The sequence below is a fragment of the Anolis sagrei genome, chromosome Y (genome assembly GCF_037176765.1).
Source record: "Anolis sagrei isolate rAnoSag1 chromosome Y, rAnoSag1.mat, whole genome shotgun sequence".
Lineage (NCBI taxonomy): Eukaryota > Metazoa > Chordata > Lepidosauria > Squamata > Dactyloidae > Anolis > Anolis sagrei.
Window position 1 is genome coordinate 65,189,944 of NC_090035.1, and position 21,732 is coordinate 65,211,675.

The window sequence follows — 21,732 nt, forward strand, 5'->3', positions numbered from 1 at the left end:
CTTTGACCAACTCAGCACATAATGTCTTTCGATGCACTTTAGATCACCCTTCAGTGAATTAAATCCCATTGTTTGTCCCCTCCGAACTTCCCATCAGATACATTACCCTGCTCGTCCATCTCACCCAGGGTTTTAAAATCCTATCCGTTGTATTCGGCCCTGCCCACTTGGTTCAATGTTTTGTTATTTTGTTCATACTCTGTGTTTATTTTGTATTATCTCTTTTTTATTGATTTTATTATTGTGTTTATTTGATGTATTATCATAAGAATCTTATCATAAGATAATACATCAAATAAACACAATAAAATCTTATGAGATTTTTGGCTCTGTTATAATTTGTTGGACTTGGCCTCATGTTAGCTGCACCGAGTCCCCTTGGGGAGATGGAGGCTGGGTATAAATAAAATTATTATTATTATTATTATTATTATTATTATTATTATTATTAAATGGGAGGCATAGTCAGTTAAATGTTTTGAAAATACCAGGTTGGAAATGGTTGTCTGAAAAGATGTTATGTCACTCTGAACCTGGCCTTCACACATTGATGATGATGCTCATATTGAGTCTAGAAAGAAGAATTAATTGGCCATCCTGCTCCAATTTAAACTACTTCCCTGTACGTGACCAGTATGGTCAATAAAACGGGGGCAATGGTATAGAGAACACTGGTTTCCTTGTTATTTCTCTCCCCCACCCACACTTCCTGTTCATTTGAAAGTTATTAGTAATGGTAGAAGGAACAAGCTTATGAAAAGGTGGTGGTGGGGGGGGATAAAGTTTAATCCAATTAGTCAAAACCTCAAGATAAAAGATATTATTTATTAGGGGTGAGCTAGCAGGGTTGGTCTCAGGCCTGGCATTGGAGTCCCAGCGGCTCATAGTGCTGGGGGACTTCAATGTCCATGCAGAGACCACTCTTTCAGGAGCGGCTCAGGACTTCATGGCCGCCATGGCAAACATGGGGCTGTCCCAACGAGTATCTGGCCCTACCCACTGTGCTGGACACACACTTGACCTGGTTTTCTGTCAGGGATGGGAAGATAGTGGCGGTGTGGAGGAGCTGTCCATCGCTCCTTTGCCATGGACCGACCACCACCTGATCAGGTTTAGACTCTCTGCAACTCCTAACCTTCGCAGGGGTGGTGGACCCACTAGGATGGTCCGCCCCAGGAGGCTTATGGATCCAGATGGATTCCTGACGGCTCTTGGGGAGTTTCCCGCTACCTTGGTAGGTGATTCTGTCGATGCTCTGGTCGCTCATTGGAATAGTGAGCTGACTAGGGCAATAGACATGATCGCTCCGGAGCGCCCCCTCCTAAGCAACCGAGCTAAACCATCCCCTTGGTTCACCGAGGAGTTGGCGGCAAGGAAGCGAATGAAGAGGTGGCTAGAGAGCGTGTGGCGGAAAGAGCCTAACGAGTCAAACCGAACACGCCTATGCCTTTATTTAAGGGCATATGGCGTGGCAATAGAGGCTGCTCAAAAGTCTTTCTATTCAGCCAATATTGCGTCCGCAAAGAACCGTCCGGCAGAGCTGTTTCGAGTAGTCAGAGGGTTGTTGAATCCCACCTCGAGTGGGTCTCCTGACGATTCGGCAGCGCGCTGTGAAGCTTTTGCTCAGTACTTTACGGACAAAGTCGCTTTGATCCGTTCGGGCTTTGACACCATATTAACGGCAGTCTCTGAGGATGTAACACGAGCACCTGCTTGTCCAATTTTGATGGATTCGTTTCAATCTGTTCAACTCGAGGATGTCGACAGGATTCTTGGGGAAGCGAGGCCAACCACATGCATCCTAGACCCCTGCCCATCCTGGCTGGTAAAGGAAGCCAGAGGGGGTTTGGCAGAGTGGGTAAAGGTGGTGGTTAATGCCTCCCTTCGGGAAGGCATCATTCCAGCCAGCTTAAAACAAGCTGTTATAAAACCGCTGTTGAACAAACCATCACTGGACCCCACTCAATTCGTCAACTATCGGCCAGTATCCAATCTCCCCTATTTGGGCAAAGTCCTGGAACGTGTGGTGGCCTCGCAACTCCAGGAGTTCCTGGTAGACACGGATTATCTAGATCCTGCACAGTCTGGTTTTAGGCCGGGGCATGGTACGGAGACAGCCTTGGTCGCCTTAGTGGATGATCTGCGCAGGGAACTGGACAGGGGGAGTGTGTCCCTGTTGGTTCTGCTGGACCTCTCTTCGGCCTTCGATACCGTCGATCACGGTATCCTTCTGGGTCGTCTCGCGGGAATGGGCCTTGGGGGTACTGCTCTGCAGTGGCTCCAGTCCTTTCTCGAGGGGCGTTCCCAGATGGTGTCATTAGGGGACACCTGCTCGACTCCGCGGCCATTGTACTGTGGGGTCCCGCAGGGGTCTGTACTGTCCCCTATGTTATTCAACATATACATGAAGCCATTGGGAGAGATCATCCGGAGTTTCGGGGTACGGTGTCACCTGTACGCAGATGATGTCCAACTCTGTCACTCCTTTCCACCTGCTACTAAGGAGGCTGTTGAAGTCCTGAACCGGTGCTTGGCCGCTGTAACGGACTGGATGAGGGACAACAGATTGAAACTAAATCCAGACAAGACAGAGGTACTCCTGGTCAGTCGAAAGGCCGAACAGGGTATAGGGTTACAGCCTGTGCTGGACGGGGTTACACTCCCCCTGAAGGCGCAGGTTCGCAGCTTGGGAGTGACCCTGGACTCATCGCTGAGCCTGGAACCCCAGGTCTCGGCGGTGGTCAGGGGAACTTTTGCACAACTAAAACTCGTGCGCCAGCTGCGCCCGTACCTTGGGAAGTCTGACTTGGCCACGGTAGTCCACGCTCTGGTTACATCCCGTTTAGACTACTGCAACGCTCTCTACGTGGGGTTGCCTCTGAAGACTGCCTGGAAGCTTCAATCAGTCCAACGTGCGGCAGCCAGATTGTTAACAGGAGCAGGGTACAGAGACCACACGACCCCTCTGTTACGCCAGCTCCACTGGCTGCCGATCAGCTTCCGGGCACAATTCAAAGTGCTGGTGTTGACCTATAAAGCCCTAAACGGCTCTGGCCCAGTTTACCTGTCCGAACGGATTCTCCCCTATGAGCCATCAAGGCTACTAAGATCTTCCGGGGGGGCCCTGCTCTCGGTCCCACCACCCTCACAATCACGGTTGGTGGGGACGAGAGACAGGGCCTTCTCGGTGGTGGCTCCCCGGCTTTGGAACTCCCTCCCATTAGAGGTTAGATCTGCCCCCTCCCTCCTGACGTTCAGGAAATCGTTAAAAACATGGCTCTGGGATGCGGCATTCAAAGACTGAACCTGGAACCTTCCCTGTGATGGATTATGATGAACTGCGACTATGAATATGATTATGACCATGACTGGATTGACGATTTGGCGTAGGAAACTGTGATGATGTAATGATGATTTTATTGTACTGAGTTATACGATTTTAATATGTAATGAGTTGTATTTGCTGTTTTATCTGTTTTATCTGATTGTATTTGATATGTTTTGTAAACCGACCTGAGTCCCTCGTCGAGGTTGAGAAGGCCGGTATAGAAATTCTCTAAATAAATAAATAAATAAATAAAAAGAGAAAGTGGTACACGAGTATGGCATGGGAGCAGGTGCTGGGGCATGAAAATAAGACAGACTTGGGATGGAATTAACTGAATTGCTAAAGGTCTCAATAAATGAACCAGAATCCCTTGGATCTTCCAGTCAAGCATAAATTCATCCATATAGGTCCACCATAGCTCACTTTAAGGTGGGGTTGCTATGTTCATTGCCTTAGCAACCAGAGGAGGTTGACTAAAGTGATCAAGGGTCTGGAGAACAAGTCCCACGAGGAGCGGCTTAAAGAGCTGGTCATGTTTAGCCTTCAAAAGAGAAAGCTGAGAGAAGACATGATGGCCATGTATAAATATGTGAGAGGAAGTCATAGGGAGGAGGGAGCAAGCTTGTTTTCACTACCCTGGAGACTAGGATGTGGAGCAATGGCTTCAAACTACAGGAAAGGAGATTCCACCTGAACATTAGGAAGAACTTCCTGACTGTGAGAGCTGTTCAGCAGTAGAACTCTCTGCCCCGAAGTATGGTGGAGGCTCCTTCTTTGAAGGCTTTTAAACAGAGGCTGGATGGGTTGCTGTAGGTTTTTTGGGCTGTATGGCCATGTTCTAGAGGTATTCTGTCCTGACATTTCGCTTGTATCTATGACAGGCATCCTCAGATATTGTGAGGTCGCTTGCAACTAGGGAAATGGGGTTTATATATATGTGGAATGTCCAGGGTAGGAGAAAGAACTCTTCTCTGTTTGAGATAGGTGTGAATATTTCAATTGGCCATCCCGATTAGCACTTGGTTGCCTGACAGTTTTTAGGTGTGCCCTGTTACTACCTGGGGGAATTCTTTGTTGAGAGGTGATTGTTTCTTGTCTGGAGTTCCCCTGTATTTGAGTGTTTTTTATTTACTGTTACAATTTTAGAGGTTTTTTTTTTTAATACTGGTAGCCAGATTTTGTTCATTTTCATGGTTTCTTCCTTTCTGTTGAAATTGTCCACATGCTTGTGGATTTCAGTGGCTTCTCTGTGTAGCCTGACGTGGTAGTAGTTAGAGTGGTCCAGCATTTCTGTGTTCTCAAATATTATGCTATGTCGAGGTTGGTTCATCAGGTGCTCTGCTATGGCTGACTTCTCTGGTTGAATGTGTTTTTCCTGCTTCTTAACAAAGGGTTGGACTGGATGGCCCATGAGGTCTCTTCCAACTCAATGATCATGGCCATACAGCCCAAAAAACCTCATCTATGGCAGGCATCCTCAGAGGATGTGAGGTCTTAGGAAGCTATTTCTTGGTTGAAGTTATTGGCATGCTGGCTGATATCAGAACAGGGGATGGGCTGGAGATGTCACTATTTTGGTCCTTTCATTGCTGGCTGCTGCTTCCTGGTGGATATCAGGGTATAAACAGTATAATTTCTCCCGTGGTGCTGGGCATATTAACTAATTAACTAACTAACTCATTAATTAACATGGTTCTTGCAATTCACATAATATATCCTTTTCTGGTTCTTTTTTTTTTTGTACTGTTTGTTTGAGTTATAATTTTTGTTCTTTTGAAAACAAAATTAAATGTACTTATTACAAGAAAAAAAAACTATCCTCAAGATTGGGTTGTTGTAGGTTTTTTCAGGCTGTATGGCCATGTTCTAGAGACATTCTCTCCTGACGTTTTACCGGCATCTATGGCAAGCATCCTCAGAGGTAGTGAGATCTGTTGGAGCTAGGAAAAAGGGTTTATATATCTGTGGAATGACCAGGGTGGGACAAAGGACTCTTGTCTGCTGGAGCTAGGTGTGAATGTTTCAGCTGACCACCTTGATTAGCATTTGATGGCCTGGCAGTGCCTGGAGCAATCTTTTGTTGAGAGGTGATTAGATGTCCCAGATCGTTTTCCCTCTGTTGTTTTGCTGCTGCAATTTTGAGTTTTATCCCCAGGATTCTATAGCACTGAGCTATGATAATTTAAGTGGCATCAAACTGCATTAAATCAACTATGTAAATCAGGCATGGGCAAACTTCGGTACTCCAGGTGTCTTGGACTTCAACTCCCACAATTCCTAATCATCTCAGGCCCTTTCATTTCCCCCCTCTGCAGACTAATTCAACCAGAGAAGTCAGCCATAGTAGAGCAACCTGGACACAGTATATTATTTGAGAACACAGAAATGCTGCACCGCTCCAACAACCACCATGTCAGACTACACAGAGAAGTCATTGAAATCCACAAGCATGTAGACAATTTCAACTGAAAGGAGGAAACCATGAAAATGAACAAAATCTGGCTATCAGTATTTAAAAACCTCTAAAATCAGGACAGTAAGTAAAGAATAACAGACTGAAAACAGGGGAATTCCAGACAGGAAGCCATTAGGGCCAGGTAACACTTTCCAACAAAGGATTCCCCCAGGCAAGAAGCAGCCAGACTTTGAAGCTGGAAGGCTATTCAATGCTAACCAAGGTGGACGATTGCAACATTCACACTTGCCTCCAACAGATAAGAGTTCTTTCTCCCACCCTGGACACTATTCCACATAATAATAATAATAGTAATAATAATAACTTTAGTTTTGTATCCCACCACCATCTCTTTGAAGGGATTCAGGGTAAGATTAAAATATAACACAATAAAAAATTTGCAAATACAAACATCATAAAACAAAACTATCAACAAATAGCCAAAAACCTAAATGTAGTGGTCATATAGTAAGCTAAGAGGCAAGGCAGGGGCTTGTGCAATGCAGTTGCAAGGACAGGGCTGGTGAAAAAGTGCAGGAGCCAGATGATAAATTGGGCTAGAAGGGTGAAGTCAATTACAGTCATACAACTATAGGACAGGGACAGTGGTAAACTGAGTTGTAGCTGGAGGGGCCAAAAGATATATACCCCAATTATTAAGTTTCCAACAGACATCACTTCTGCCATAGATGTGGTTGAAACAGCATGTCAGAATGCTTCTGGAATATGGCCATAAATCCCAGGAAACTCAGAGAAACCCTATTATTATTATTATTATTATTATTATTATTATTATTAGAAACACAACAAGATTAGTACACCGCAAACAAGATCACTATGCTGGTTATTGTATTGGATCACACATCAGACACTTCCCAAGTGTCTAGGACTATGTGATGTATCGGCGAATAATGCATGCAGATCCCAGTAGGGTTAAGTAGCCTTATTATTATTATTATTATTATTATTATTATTATTATTATTATTATTTACACCAGTGGTAGCTAGTGGCTTCCACGTGAATGGAGCAGTGAATCCATGGTTAAATCCTGATCTCAAAGGCTCTCGGGCTATTTAAAGAAAGGGAAAGCGTTCAGAACCTTGGAGAGCTTCTATGAGGTTCCAGTCTTGTACTACAGCCCTGGCATTGAAATCCCCAATGATTGTGGAAATTCATGGTGTTAACTTGGGAAAATCACACTCTCTCGGCCAATATGAGCTCAAAACAGTGATCCAAGTTGTGACCTGCTTCCTCACATAAAAGTAGTGTTTCTCATCCTGGGGGTTGGGACCCCTGTGGGGGTCACGAGGGGGTGTCAGAGGAGATGCCAAAGACCATCAGAAAACAATATTTTCTGTTGGTCATGGCGGTTCTGTGTGGGAAGTTTGGCACATTTCTATCATTGGTGGAGTTCAGAATGCTCTTTGATTGTTGGTGAACTATACATTCCAGCAACCACAACTCCCAAATGTCAAGGTCTATATTCCCCAAACTCCACCAGGGTTCACATTTGGGAATATTGAGTATTCGTGCTAAGTTTGGTCCAGATCCATCATTGTTTGAGTCCACAGTGCTCTCTGGATGTAGATGAACTACAACTCCAAAACTCAAGATCAATGCCCACCAAACCCTTACAGTATTTTCTGTTGATCATGGGAGATCTGTGTGCCAAGTTTGGTTTGATTCCATCATTAGTGGAGTTCAGAATGCACTTTGATTGTAGGTGAACTATAAATCCCAGCAACCACAACTCCGAAATGTCAAGGTCTATTTCCCCCAAACTCCACCAGTGATCCCATTTGGTAAAATTGAGTATCTGTGCAAAGTTTGGTCCAGATCCATCATTGTTTGAGTCCAAAGTGCTCACTGGATGTAGTTGAACTACAACTCCAAAAACTCAAGGTCAATGCCCACCAAACCCTTCCAGTATTTTCTGTTGGTCATGGGAGTTCTATGTGCCAAGTATGGTTCAATTCCATAGTTGTTGGAGTTCGGAATGCTCTTTGCTTGTAGGTGAACTATAAATCCCAGCAACTACAACTCCCCAATGACAAAAATCAATCCCAACCCCACCCCACTAGTATTCAAATATTGGGTGTATTGGGTATTTGTGCCCAATTTGGTCCAGTGAATGAAAATACATCCTGTACATCAGATATTTACATTATGATTCATAACAGTAGCAAAATTAGTTATGAAGTAGCAACAAAAATAATTTTATGGTTGGTGGTCCCAACAACATGAGGGAACTGTATTAAGGGGTTAGGAAGGTTGAGAAACAGTGCCTTAAAGGCTCACTTGACTCCTTTATAGTATCTAGTAAAGAATTGCTGGAGTCATGCAGGAGGCACGCTCTAGGGTCGTGAACAGAAGCCCCCCCCCTCCAAAGGCAGCCATGTGATAGCTCCTCTTGAGGCCCCGCCCACTCACCTTCTAGCCCCGCCCCTTGGGAGATCTATTGGGTGGAGGGTGACCGGGCTCTCCATTCCAATTCTGTGATACACTCAGTAGGATTGGATAGAGGAGGAGAAGCAAGGATCCTGGAAAAGATCAAAGAAGAGAGATCCACTTTCCCTTTGCAGCTGGAGAAGGAAGGGACAGCTGAAGTTAGTGAAAGGATGCAGTAGCCTCACTTTCCTTTCCTGGTAAGTCTCAAGAAGGGTGTGTTTGTGTGTATGATGTATGTGAGTCTGTCCCAATGTTATGCTTCCCATTTATTTTGACAGAAGCCAAGTAAGACAAGAGTTCTTTCTCCAACCCTGGATATTCCACAGCAGGGGTTATCAACCTTCCTAATGCCACAACCCCTTAATACAGTTCCTGGTGTTGTGGTGACCCCCAACTATAACATTATTTTCATTGCTACTTCATAACTGTAATTTTTGTTCCTGTTATGAATTGTAATATAAATATCTGATATGCAAGATGCATATTCATTCACTGGACCAAATTTGGCACAAATACCCCATATGCCCAAATTTGAATGCTGGTGGGATTGAGGGGGGTTGATTTTGTTATTTGGGAGTTGTAGTTGGTGGGGTTTATAGTTCACCTAGAATCACAGAGCATTCTGAACTCCACCAACGATGGAATTGAACCAAACTTGGCACACAGGACTTCAATGAGCAACAGAAAATACTGGAAGGGTTTGGTGGGCATTGACCTTGAGTTTTGGAGTTGTAGTTCACCTACCTCCAGAGAGCACTGTGGACTCAAACAATGATGAATCTGGACCAGTCTTGGCACACACACTTAGTATAATGTGAACAGTGATGGAGTTTGGGGAAAATAGTCCTTGACTTTTGGGAGTTGTAGTTGCAGGGATTTATAGTTCACCTAGAATGAAATAGAATTCTGAACCCCAACAACAATAGAATTGGGCCAAACTTTCCATATAGAAATCCTATGCCTTGAAGGGACTCGCTGGTGCGAGCCTCCCTCCAGCCTTGCATGCTCACCCTCGCTTGCACATGAGCACCATACTGCCATGCGCTGAGCACGCCTGCTCTCCCCTCCCTGCTTGGAGTTTCAGAAACAGCCCTCCCCTTGGCTGAGAGGCTGGCCAATCACAGCAGAGGAGGGCTTTTGGTGGAAGGTTTTGCCGTGTAGTTTCAAAAAGGAAGAGAAGGACAGGCGGAGAAATCTTCAGCCTTCTCTGTGTTTTCTGATGGTCTTTGGCGACACCTCTGAAACCCCTCATGACCCCCTCAGGGGTCCCGACCCCCAGGTTGAGAAATGCTGTTCCACAGATATATAAACCCGACTTTCCAACAGACCTCACAACCTCTGAGGATGCCTGCCATAGATGTGGGCGTAACATCAGGAGAGAGTGCTACTGGAATTTGGCCATACAGCCCAGAAATCTCATAACAACCCAAAGTAAACTGAACTCAAAATGGTGAAAAAGATAAAAGACACCAAATAAAGATACAGTAGAGTCTTGCCTATCCAACTTTTGCTCATCCAACATTCTTTATTATCCCGAACAGTCTGCCTCCCGTCCGGATCCACAGCTGTTTCAATACATTGTGATGTTTTGGTGATAAATTTGTAAATACATTAATTACTACATAACATTACTGTGTATTGAACTGCTTTTTCTGTCAATTTGTTGTAAAACATAATGTTTTGGTGCTAATTTGTAAAATCATAACATAATTTAATGTTTAATAGGCTTTTCCTTCATTCCTCCTTATTATCCAACATTTTCCCTTATTCAATGTTCTGCTAGTCCATTTATGTTGGGTAAGTGAGACTCTACTGTATTCATCTGTCATGAATGATATGCATATAGAATGCAACTAAGGATGTGTCTGTACTGGAGAATTAGTGCAGTTTGACATCACTTTAACTGCCTTGGCTTAATGCTAAGGAGTCATGGCAGTTTTAGTTTGGTGAGGCACCAGCTCTTTGTGGCAGAAAAGCTAAAGAGCTTGTAAAACTACATGGTTGTATAGCATTCAGCCGTGGTAGTTAAAGTGGTTCCAAACTGCATTAATTCTTCAGTGTAGATACACCCCAAAAATGTCACTTTCTGCTTGATTAGTCTAAACAAAGTGGTGTCAGGCATTCCAAAGGACCAAACTAGAGTTATGTCTAATGGTTGGAATGTTTGCATTTGAAAAAATAGGATGCATCTATATCAGGCATGGGCAAACTTTGGCCCTCCAGGTGTTTTGGACTTCAACTCCCACAATTCCTAACAGCCTCAGGCCCCTTCCTTTTCCCCCTCAGGCGCTTAAGCGGCTGAGGGGGGAAAGGAAGGGGCCTAAGGCTGTTAGGAATTGTGGGAGTTGGAAGTCCAAAACACCCGGAGGGCTAAAGTTTGCTCATTCCTGATCTATACTGTAGAGTTAATGCAGTTTACCATCACTGTAACTGTTCTGGCATAATGCTATGTAGAATCAATGGAGTTGTAGTTTGATGAGGTACCAGTACTCTGGCAGAAAAGGAGAAAGACCTTGTAAAACTATAACCCTTGTGATTCCATAGCATTGTACTATGCCAATTAAAGTGGCATGAAAATACATTAATTTTACAGTGTAGAGGCATTCTAAGATTAAAACTAAACTGGAGGTAAACTAAACCAAAGCTAAAACAGGGTTGCTGTGAGTTTTCCGGGCTATATGGCCATGTTCCAGAAGCATTCTCTCCTGACATTTCACCTGCATCGATGACAGGCATGCTCAGAGGCTAGTGAGGTTTATAAATTTGTCCAGGGCGGGAGAAAGAACTCTTGTCTGCTTGAGGCAAGTATGATTGTTGCAATTGGTCACCTTGAATGGCCTTGCAGCTTCAAAGTCTGGCTGCTTCCTTCCTGAGGAACTCCTTTTTCTGGAAGGTGTTGTCTGGCCTTGATTATTTCTTGTCTGAAATTCCCCTATTTTCATAGTGTTCCTCTTTATTTACTGTCCTGATTTTAGAGTTTTTTAAAGTACTCATAGCCAGATTTTGTTCGTTTTCATTGTTTCCTCCTTTTTGTTGAAATTGTCGACATGCTTGTGAATTTCAGTGGCTTCTCTGTGTAGTCTGACATGTGGAACTATGATCTCTCTGGCTGATCATTCAGCTGCAACTCTCGTGATTCTGCAGCATGTATCCATGGCAGTTAAAGTGGAATAATAGTTCTATAATTCTTTAGTGTAAATGGGTACTTTGAGTCAGTTTGCTCGCTCTCTTTCTCCCTCCCATCTATCCCTCAGCTTAACCTACCTCAAAGTGTTGTTATGATTATAAGAATGAGTAAGGAGGCAGTTCATTATTTGGAGAGAAGGTAAAAGAGAAAAGGAAGAAAAGTTCAAAGAAAATTGAGCTTCATAGTGGTTGTGAAATCTGGAGCGCAGTATTGACATATAATTGTTAAATCATAAGTGAGATTGTAAGGTTGTGTAAACTATGTCCCTCCCATAGCTGCCAATAGGTCTGGTGCCAATAGGCCTGGTGCCCCAGTTAGAGCAAAGCTTGGGGATTCTGCTTTCCTTTTGGGTCAGGAGCAACTTAAAAAGAATGCAAGTTGCTTCTGGTGTGAGAGAATTGGCCATCTGCAAGGATGATTCTCAGGGAACGCCCGGATGTTTTGATGTTTTACCATCTTTGTGGGAGGCTTCTCTCATGTTCCTACATGGGGAGCTGGATCTGATAGAGGGAGCACATCTGCGCTTTCCCCAGATTCGAACCTCTGACCTGTCGGTCATCATTCCTGTCGACACAAGAGTTTAACCCACTGCGCCACAGAGGGCTCCTATAAAAAAGCTGTATCTTATAGAATCTGTAAGTTGCCATCCAAAAATATTATTTTTCCAATTTTTGGAATGGGTTCTATATGCATGCTGACTTTTCTTTTAGTGGAGGACTTCTACGTGTGTGCTACAAAGCAGTGCTACTATAAGTGGCGGTCCCTAAACCAATGTAGTTCTTAGTAAGTTTCCCAGAAAGATATAAACAACTGTAACTAGTGGGCACAAATGTGGTACCAAATCCTAGGGGGGAATTTTGTCCATCAGATGAATTATGTGGCTTGGAACCAATTGCTCAACCGTGGGCATGGTCCAGAGCTCAGAACAAATTGTGTGCCACACACTTTTCATGTAACTGCTGTCCTTCTAGTAGCTATCTCCAGAAGTGTAAACATTACCTTTGTGAATAGCGATCTGAATTATACTGGTATTCCCAACCCAAGTACACACATTGAATCAATAACAGCTGCATAAGTGCTATTTACTCTTCAAACCTAACAAAATAATCCTGCAATCTCCTCTCTGTGACACTCAGTACTGAATGCAATCATGTCCCCTTCAGTCTTTTCTTCACTGAGGTGATGCCCAGCTCTTTCAACCTTTCCTCCTGTATTGCATTCTCTGTATCTCTAATCATCCTGGTTGTCCTTCTCCACTGTGTCTATTTATCATTATGATATTAATGATGTCCCATTGGTTGCTGTCTGTGCTGCTTTTTTATAGGAGATACCAAGAGAAGGCTGAGAGTTTATGGTTGGAAACTTGCTGGTTAGTCCTGATCAGAGAAGCAATTGTTGAATGGTAAGTAATACATCAATAAATCCCATTACTTTCAGAGGTTTGTTCTCATTGGGACTCTTTTTTGTGTCTCAGAAGTGACTTGAGAAACTGTGTTACTTCTGGTGTGAGAGAATTGGCTGTGTGCAGAATTGGCTGTTGCCCAGGAGACACCTGGATGTTTTACCATACTGCGGGAGGCTTCTCTCATGTGCCTGCATGGGAAGCTGGAGCTGTCAGACAGGAGCTCACCTCATCTTGCGGATTTGAACCTCCAACTTTCAGGTCAGCAGTTCAGCTGGCACCAGGGTTTAACCCATTGTGTCACTGTGGCTCCATTCTCATTGGGATAAACAAAAGTGTAAACCAAGGGTCGGAATCATTGTACTGAAAAAACGCACATTTGTTGAATTGGCTGTGCTGATGAGAATGGTTGGGTTTTAAGTTCAAATGATTATCCCTGGATTGGCACAAGTCCATAAACCGTGAGCCATGAATTCATATTACATTTTCAGGGAGAAAAAAAGAAGTTGCAGTAGGTACAAATATAGTGCCAATCCTTGGTGTATTAAAAAAATAAAGTACAAGTCTCTGTGCCATGTAGAATTTGAGAAGCATTGATGATAGATATATGTTCTACACCAGTCTCCCCAACCAGTCTCCAAACTGAGCTACATCTTAGTTGCTACTGTGTGCTTGCACAAGTGTGGTGGAGAAAAAAATATAGAAATGGAACAACACTATTGCAAAATAGACTTCCAAACACTTTCCAAAAGGTCTGGATCATCTCCCAGCTGTTGAGGTTAAAGACCTTCTTGTTAAAGAACTTTACAGACTTGCTGTGCTTCCTTAGTGGAGTTTGTACATGATGTTTCAGAAGACAATTAAAATTCTTTCACTCCATCTGATCAGTTTAAGGAAAAAAGGTAGAATCCCTGGTGGTGCAATGGGTTAAACCCTTGTGCTGGCAGGACTGCTGAATGAAAGGTCGGCGGTTCAAATCCAGGGAATGGGGTGAGCTCCCATCTGTCAGCTCTAGCTTCTCATGCAGGGACATGAGAGAAGCCTCCCACAGGATAGTAAACTTCCGGGCATCCCCTGGGCAACTTGCAGTATATTCTCAATTCACTTCTGAGATTATAAAAAAGCCATTGTGTCTGTCTGGAATGATGGGAGCTGTAATTCAAGACATTCAATAGATCCCAGGCCAGGGAAAAGTGTCCTAGATAAGGAAAAAGCACTTTGAGCACCGATAGTTGCTTTCTGTGGCCCATCATGACAGCTAGTTCCCAATCTTTGTATTTCTCGAATCACATTTAACTTTGGTGGGTCATCATCATCACCCTGCCTCACATTAAATTATTCTTTAATTGCCATCACATTTTGGTCACTCCATAAAACAGACAACAAGGAGAATCATTACTGCTAATGGCTCAGGGGGGAAATCGAATTTCCTGACTTACGTATTTTTAATTGTCCACTAAAGTGGTGTGTCATAATTGACGGGAATTGTAAAGAAAAATAAGTGAAAGCTTGGAGGTAGACTCATGAATAATCTTCTTGGACTGACTGATTGTAAATAGAGAAAGAATACGGACAATGATACCCTTCCTCCTTCTCTCTCTCTCTCCAAAGCATATTTATTAAAATGGAATGAAGTCACCCTTTATTCTAAAGCTCTTCAAACTTTATGGAATGTTTGCTTCAAAGCTCTTGGAAATGTGTAAGGTTTAACCAAAATATGACGGTTGGGTCAGAAAACTGCTGCCCCCTTATTCTGTCAAAAGCTTTCATGGCTGGAATCACTGGGTTGTTGTAGATTTTTTGGGCTATATGGCCATGTTCTAGAAGCATTCTTTCCTGACGTTTTGCCTGCATCTATGGCAGGCATCCTCACAACCTCTGAGGATGCCTGCCATAGATGCAGGCGAAACGTCAGAAGAGAATGCTTCTAGAACATGGCCATACAGCCCAAAAAACCGACAACCCAATCCAATATAATTTGCCCCATGTTACCGTGTCTTCCAAATATTCCTATTTAGAATTGAAGGCCCTGATTAATTCTCTGTCACCCCCATTTTAAACCACTTTCTAAGACCTCCCAGTTTTTTCTCCTCTTTCTATTTTCCCCTTCATCTTCAACTTGCTTCAGTTGCAGCAAACTGAGTTCAGACTGCAAAATCACCACAGTTTGCATTTAATTAATTTTGCAAATGGGAACAGAAAAGGAGAATCTTGCACTTCCCAGGAGACTCAGGCAAATCAAAGTTGCAGGATCCCGTAGCTTATCCATTCCTCATCATTCCTCATCACTTTGACGACTCTTTGAAGTTTCTTGTCAGCACCTATCCCAGTTTTCATCTGCATACCTCTAAGCATCCCAATTTGGCAAAGACTGTCTTGTTATTCCAGTTTTTCAGACATTTCCAAAATTCTCTGTTATTCTCTTCCTCTCACTTCATTTCTTTATCCTCATCCTACTTCAATTGATGCAAATTGAATTCAAAAGCAAATTGCATTCAAGTAACTCACTGGAGCGGGGGGGGGGGGGGGGTGACGGTGAAATATTGTATTTTCCAGTAGGCTCAGGCAAAAGCAAATTTTCCATATTTTTACAAAATATTTCCATATTGTAGTCCCCAGCTTCTCTATGCTTAAGTGGAGATGTGGATTCAATTATCTCAAGTTCTAAAGAAACATTCAATGCCCTAGCCATATTTTCAGAGTAAAGCTCTGTCTGTAACACAGTCAGAGTCCATCTGAGAAATGGCAACAGAATTTCAAATTGCACATCACTCATAATGTGGGAAAAAGTTTTTAAAAATGCAGGCAGGTGGCTATCTAGTTAGTTGCCCAACTTATTATACTGCTGGATGTACAGTGGAATTTGGAATGACTATGACGCTCTGTTATAAACCCTGCAGATGTGTTGAACTACAGCACTTATTTTCCCTTTTTTTTTTTCATGTCAGGAGTGACTTGAAAAATTGCAGGTTGCTTCTGGTGTGAGAGAATCGGCCGTCTTCAAGGACGTTGCCCAGGGGATGCTCAGATGTGTTACCATCCTGTGGGAAGCTTCTCTCATGTCCCCACATGGGAAGCTAGGGCTGAAAGATGGGAGCTTACCTCGTCTCGTGGATTCGAACTGCTAACCTTCAGGTCAGCAGTTCAGCTGGCACAAGGGTTTCACCACAGCTCCATGACACAATGGCTGGAATGATAAAGGTTGTTTCTCATCATGGGATGTAAAAGCTTAATCCAGTGCCTAAATAATGAGTTTTTTATTGATATATGCAATTAGGTTTAGCCCAAGGTATTTTGTTGTCTAAGGCATAAGAGGAGGCTACCATCTCTTTCCCTACTGTGGACTGGGGAAAAGAGAAATAAAGAAAAATATTCACACACTGATGTTACTTGGCCCCACATGTTCTAGTTTACATATGTGAAATGTTGGAAGGTATTATCTTCTCCTTCTTCCGTCCCATGTCAGCTATATACATTGCTTGTCTCACTAGCTAATTGTAAAGCCTGTCCTGAAGAGTATGTGCATTGTGCAAGGATATGTTAGCCCTCGGTATGCATTTTGGAATTTAACACTTAGAAGAGTGGTTCTCAACCTTCCTAATGCCACGACCTCTTAATACAGTTCCTCATGTTGTGTTGACCGCCAACCATAACATTATTTTTGTTGCTACTTCATAACTGTACTTTTGCTACTGTTATGAATCATAGAATCATAGAATCATAGAATCAAAGAGTTGGAAGAGACCTCATGGGCCATCCAGTCCAACCCCCTGCCAAGAAGCAGGAATTGCATTCAAATCACCCCTGACAGATGGCCATCCAGCCTCTGCTTAAAAGCTTCCAAAGAAGGAGCCTCCACCACACTCCGGGGCAGAGAGTTCCACTGCTGAACGGCTCTCACAGTCAGGAAGTTCTTCCTAATGTTCAGATGGAATCTCCTCTCTTGTAGTTTGAAGCCATTGTTCCGCGTCCTAGTCTCCAAGGAAGCAGAAAACAAGCTTGCTCCCTCCTCCCTGTGGCTTCCTCTCACATATTTATACATGGCTATCATATCTCCTATCATCATGTAAATATCTCATATGTAGGATGGATTTTCATTCACTAGACCAAATTTGGCACAAATTCCCGATACACCCAAATTTGAATACTGGAGGGATTTTTTTTGGGGGGGGGGTATTAAATTTGTCATTTGGGATTTGTAGTTGCTGGCATTTATAGTTCCCCTACAATCAAAGAGCATACTGAACTCCATCAATGACAGTATTGAACCAAACTTGGCACACAGGACTCCTATGACTAACAGAAAATACCGGAAGGGTTTGGTGAGCATTGACCTTGAGTTGTGGAATTGTAGTTCACCTACATCCAAGAGTTCACCTACATCCAATATGCTCAAATGTGAAAACTGGTGGAGTTTGGGGAAAATAGACCTTGACATTTGGGAGTTGTAGATGCTGGGATGTATAGTTCACCTACAATCAACCAATAGAATTGGGCCAAACTTCCCACACAGAACCCCAAAGACTAACAGAAAATACTGTGTTCTCTAAGGGTCCTTGGTGACCCCTCTGACATCCCATCACAACCCTCTGACCCTCAGGTTGAGAAACACTGATTTAGAAGATCCGGACAGTTTGGTCAACAGTGAAATTACTGGTAACTGTAATCTAAAACATATGGTGTGTCAAGCATCCCACAACTAGGTTTACAAGGTCTTCAGCCTTCTCTGCTAAATAGTGCCTCACCAAACTACAACTTCCATAATTCCATAGCATTTGGTCATGACAGTTAACATAGTGTCAAATTGCATTAATTCTGCACCTTAAAAAAGCATGAAATCACAACTATAATCTCAGCCTCTTGTGTCAAAATCATTTTCTTTTGGTCTCATGAGTGCTGGCTCCATTTAAGTGGGAACTGGTGTCAACAGCAATGGAAAAAATTACATTCACTGCCGTTGCCTCTTTAGGTGTTGATCAAACTAGAGGGGCATGTTCTTGGTTGAAGAGTCTCACTCTTTCTGTCTGGATGATGTCAGGCGGAGCTCAGCCTGGCTCCATAGAGGCGAATACAGATCAGAATATGAGTTCCCAGAGGACCTTAAATCTACCATCTCTTATTCCCTCACTGCAAAAATGTCTAGTTTTGTCATAGTCTGATAATGTTAATGTTTTGTTTTGTTTTTTTAATAAAAAACACAGTAAGAGTTGAGCTGTGGATATCAGAACCATGGCTGGGACTTCCATCAGGCAGAGTGAGAAAGCTGTTTTAAGTAAGATGCTCAAAAGTGGCAACTAGATGCCTTTGGGGACCATGGAAGATTTGGTTCCAGCATTAGTGTTGAAGAAATATGCACTTGCCAATCCATCTGGTCTTTTGTACATGAGAATTATTTATTTATTTATGACATTTATATGCCACCCTTCTCACCCCAAAGGGTGAGAGCGTGAGGGAATAGGGTCTATCATTTATTTTTATAGCAATCCATGAAATGTTTTAGGCTTACGGTTCCTTTTGCACCATGCAGTTAAATACCATTTATTCTACTTCAATCGCCATGGCTGCATCCTCTGGGTGTGTAGTTTGGTGATGTATTAGATCTTATGACAGATTATGCTAAATACTTTAGTACAACAACAACAACAACAACAACAACAACAACAGGTTTTATTTATATCCCGTCCCCTCTCCGGGAAGAGACTCAGGGCAGCTTACAGCAAGTAACAGTTAAAACAATTTAACAAATACTACATAGGTCACATTAGGTAAAGATTTCCCCTGAAAATTGTTGTGTCCGACAATGGGTTTGGTGCTAATCTCCATTTCTAAGCCAAAGAGCTGACGTTGTTCGTAGACACATCTAAGGCCATGTGGTCGGCATGACTGCATGGAGCGCCACTACCTTCCTGCCAGTTCCCGAACTGCTATGCTGGCAGAAGCTGGGGCTAACAGTGGGAGCTCCCCCTGCCCCCAGGATTCAAACCACCAACCTTTAGGTCAACAAGTTCAGCAGCTCGGTGGTTTAACCTGCTGTGCCACCAGGGGGCCCAGGTCAAATTAACACAATTTAAAATAAAACTATTGTAATTACTGAAAACATATAAGAACATAACATGACGTATAAAAGGCATCCTCAAACTGTGGCCCTCCAGCTGTTTGGGCCTTCAACTCCCAGAATTTTTGACAATTGAACAAGCTCATTAGGGCTTCTGGGAGTTGGAGGCCCAAACAGCTGGAGGGCCGCAGTTTGAGAATGCCTGACATATAAGAACATAACATAACATCAACATTGACTGAACAAATAAACAACAACAAATAACATCAACATAAAAAATAGCTGCTCTTGCTGGGATAAAAGCATTAAAAATGTTAAAACCATCAATCATATTAAAATACCTCCATCTAAGACTGATTGTCTCCAAAAGCCTACTTCCAGAGCCAAGACTGAAGTTGCTTTCTAAAAATCAACAAGGAAGGAGCCAATCTAATTTCCTTGGTAAGGACATTGCAGAGCCATTGAAGTCCCTCTCTTTTGCTCCCTCTAGCCAAACTTGTGACAGGGGTAGGACCGAGAGGGGAGCCTCCCCTGCAGATCTCAATCTGGTTCATAAAGGGGGATGTGGTCGAGCAAATAAGCTGGATCCCAACCATGTAGGATTGATTAGGTTATGCCCTTCACTTTGAATAGGGCCCAGAAACAAACAGGCAGCCAGTGGAGCTGTTTTAGCAGTGGAGTGGTATTGCCCCCTGTGATCAGCTCCTATTAGTAGCTTGGCTGCAGATCTTTGACAAAAAGTAAAATCTGGTTTTTATTCCTGGTGTGAGAGAAATTATATGATCTTCCACATAAATCTCTCTGGATTCAAAAGTCCTAAAGTGTTGCACAATAATTATTCTCTGGATAAAAGCACATGTTCTGTTATGCAGATTTCCTGTCCCAAAGCAGTGATTTTTGTGCAGAAAACCTACTTTCTATATAGATAATGGCAGGGAAGATATTCCTAAAAAAATAAACAACACATTTTTCTCTGCAGAATAATTTCTATACAACACTCTGGATAGCAGGAGAAAATGGTACAAAATTCTCATTGATCTATTACGCTTTCAGAGAGGGTTCCTGACTGTCTGGAACTTTGTTTTTTTAACCCAAGAATAAATAATTCTGAATATTCTTTCCAGCCCTGTCTACTGTTGTCAGAGGAGAGTTGGAAGAACTCATCTTTCCCCAAGCAGGGAATCATGTTTTAGTTGCTTTGTTTTTGGAAGTTGGAGCTGGACCAGAATGAGAAAAAACATCAGTTTGCACTAATAGTAATAATTAACCTATTTCTTTTCGTTAAAATTATGAATTATGAGACAAGGGTTTAGCTTAGCACTTTTCTTGGGAGAGTTGTAGTTACTGTAGTTTATCAGTAGGAGCCCCTGGTGGCGCAGTGGGTTAAACCCCTGTGCTGGCAGGACTGAAGATCGACAGGTTGCAGGTTTGAATCCGGGGAGAGGCGGATAAGCTCCCTCTATCAGCTCCAGCTCCTCATACAGGGACATGAGAGAAGCCTCCCACAAGAATGATAAAAACATCGAAGCATCCGGGCGTCCCCTGGGCAACGTCCTTGCAGACGGCCAATTCTCTCACACCAGAAGCGACTTGCAGTTTCTCAAGTTGCTCCTGACACGACAAAAAAAATTAAAATAAATCAGAGAGCAATCATCCTGAACCAAAATCCTTCAGAGGTTAGACCAGGCATGGGCAAACTTCAGCACTCCAAGTGTTTTGGACTTCAACTCCCACAATTCCTAATTACCAGCTGTTAGGAATTGTGGGAATTGAAGTCCAAAACACCTGGAAGGCTGAAGTTTGTCCATGCCTGGGTTGGACTGTGTCTCCTGTTGGGAAGGATGGGAGTCGTAGTCCAATCTCTTTGCACTCCGCCATATTTAGTTGAATCATAATTGGAAGAAACCACGAGGACCATCCAGTCCAACCCCCTGTTATTCAGCAGGAATTCTCTTGATGATTTATGCTCATAACTACTTTTTTCGATGTTGCATTTTGGGGATATTGCGGTGTACCTAAGGCAGTCACATCTCAGGCTGCTAGAACAAATCTAGGACTAAGATTCTGGTGTGAGTCCCAGTTTAACAATACTCCAATTATGTGCAAGGGAGAATAGGTGAAAGTCTTTGGGGTGAAATAGATGTGTTCCATATAAGCACATCTATCTAAAGCAGTGTTTGGCTACACAGGGATCAAGGTAGGACTGGGAACATGTCACTCTCCAGATGTTTGGGGGCTGCAGTTCCCATCAAGCTTAGCCAGAACACAGATAATGGGAGTTGTTCCTTTTCCTTGATCTCAAAGTTAGAAGGGATCCCGAGGCTGTCAAGCTGAATCATAATGATTGCCTGCTATAATTGCATCAGCACCAGGGCATGCAGTACCTTCCCAGAAGCAAAACAGCTTAATCTTGCCAGTGAACAATCTGAAAATGTCTCATTTGCCTTATCAGGAGACAAAGGCAATAGAGTTAGATCCACAGCAATTTCCTCTCCACTAACAACAGCACAGGGCAACCACTGTTACTAATGGCACTTTGCCATCTGTTTTGGATAAATTTCATTTCTGTCACCTTATGCTCTCATCTCTTTCTATTGACTGCTTTGCTAGTCTCATATATATTGCATCCAAAAACAGAGGCTTTTCTGTAGGGTAGTGTGAGGAAGTGATTTTTCAGGAGGAAGGGAAATCTTTGCATACATAGACAAATCATTTCCATAGTTTTCTCCCTGCTTTGGGAGAAATTAAATGTTTCCTGTGCAGTGTTTTCCTTGCATTGGCACACTCCAAAAGCATGTTAGGGAATTATTCTCTATACCCAAAATGGGCAAACCCAGGCCCGGGGCCCAAATGTGG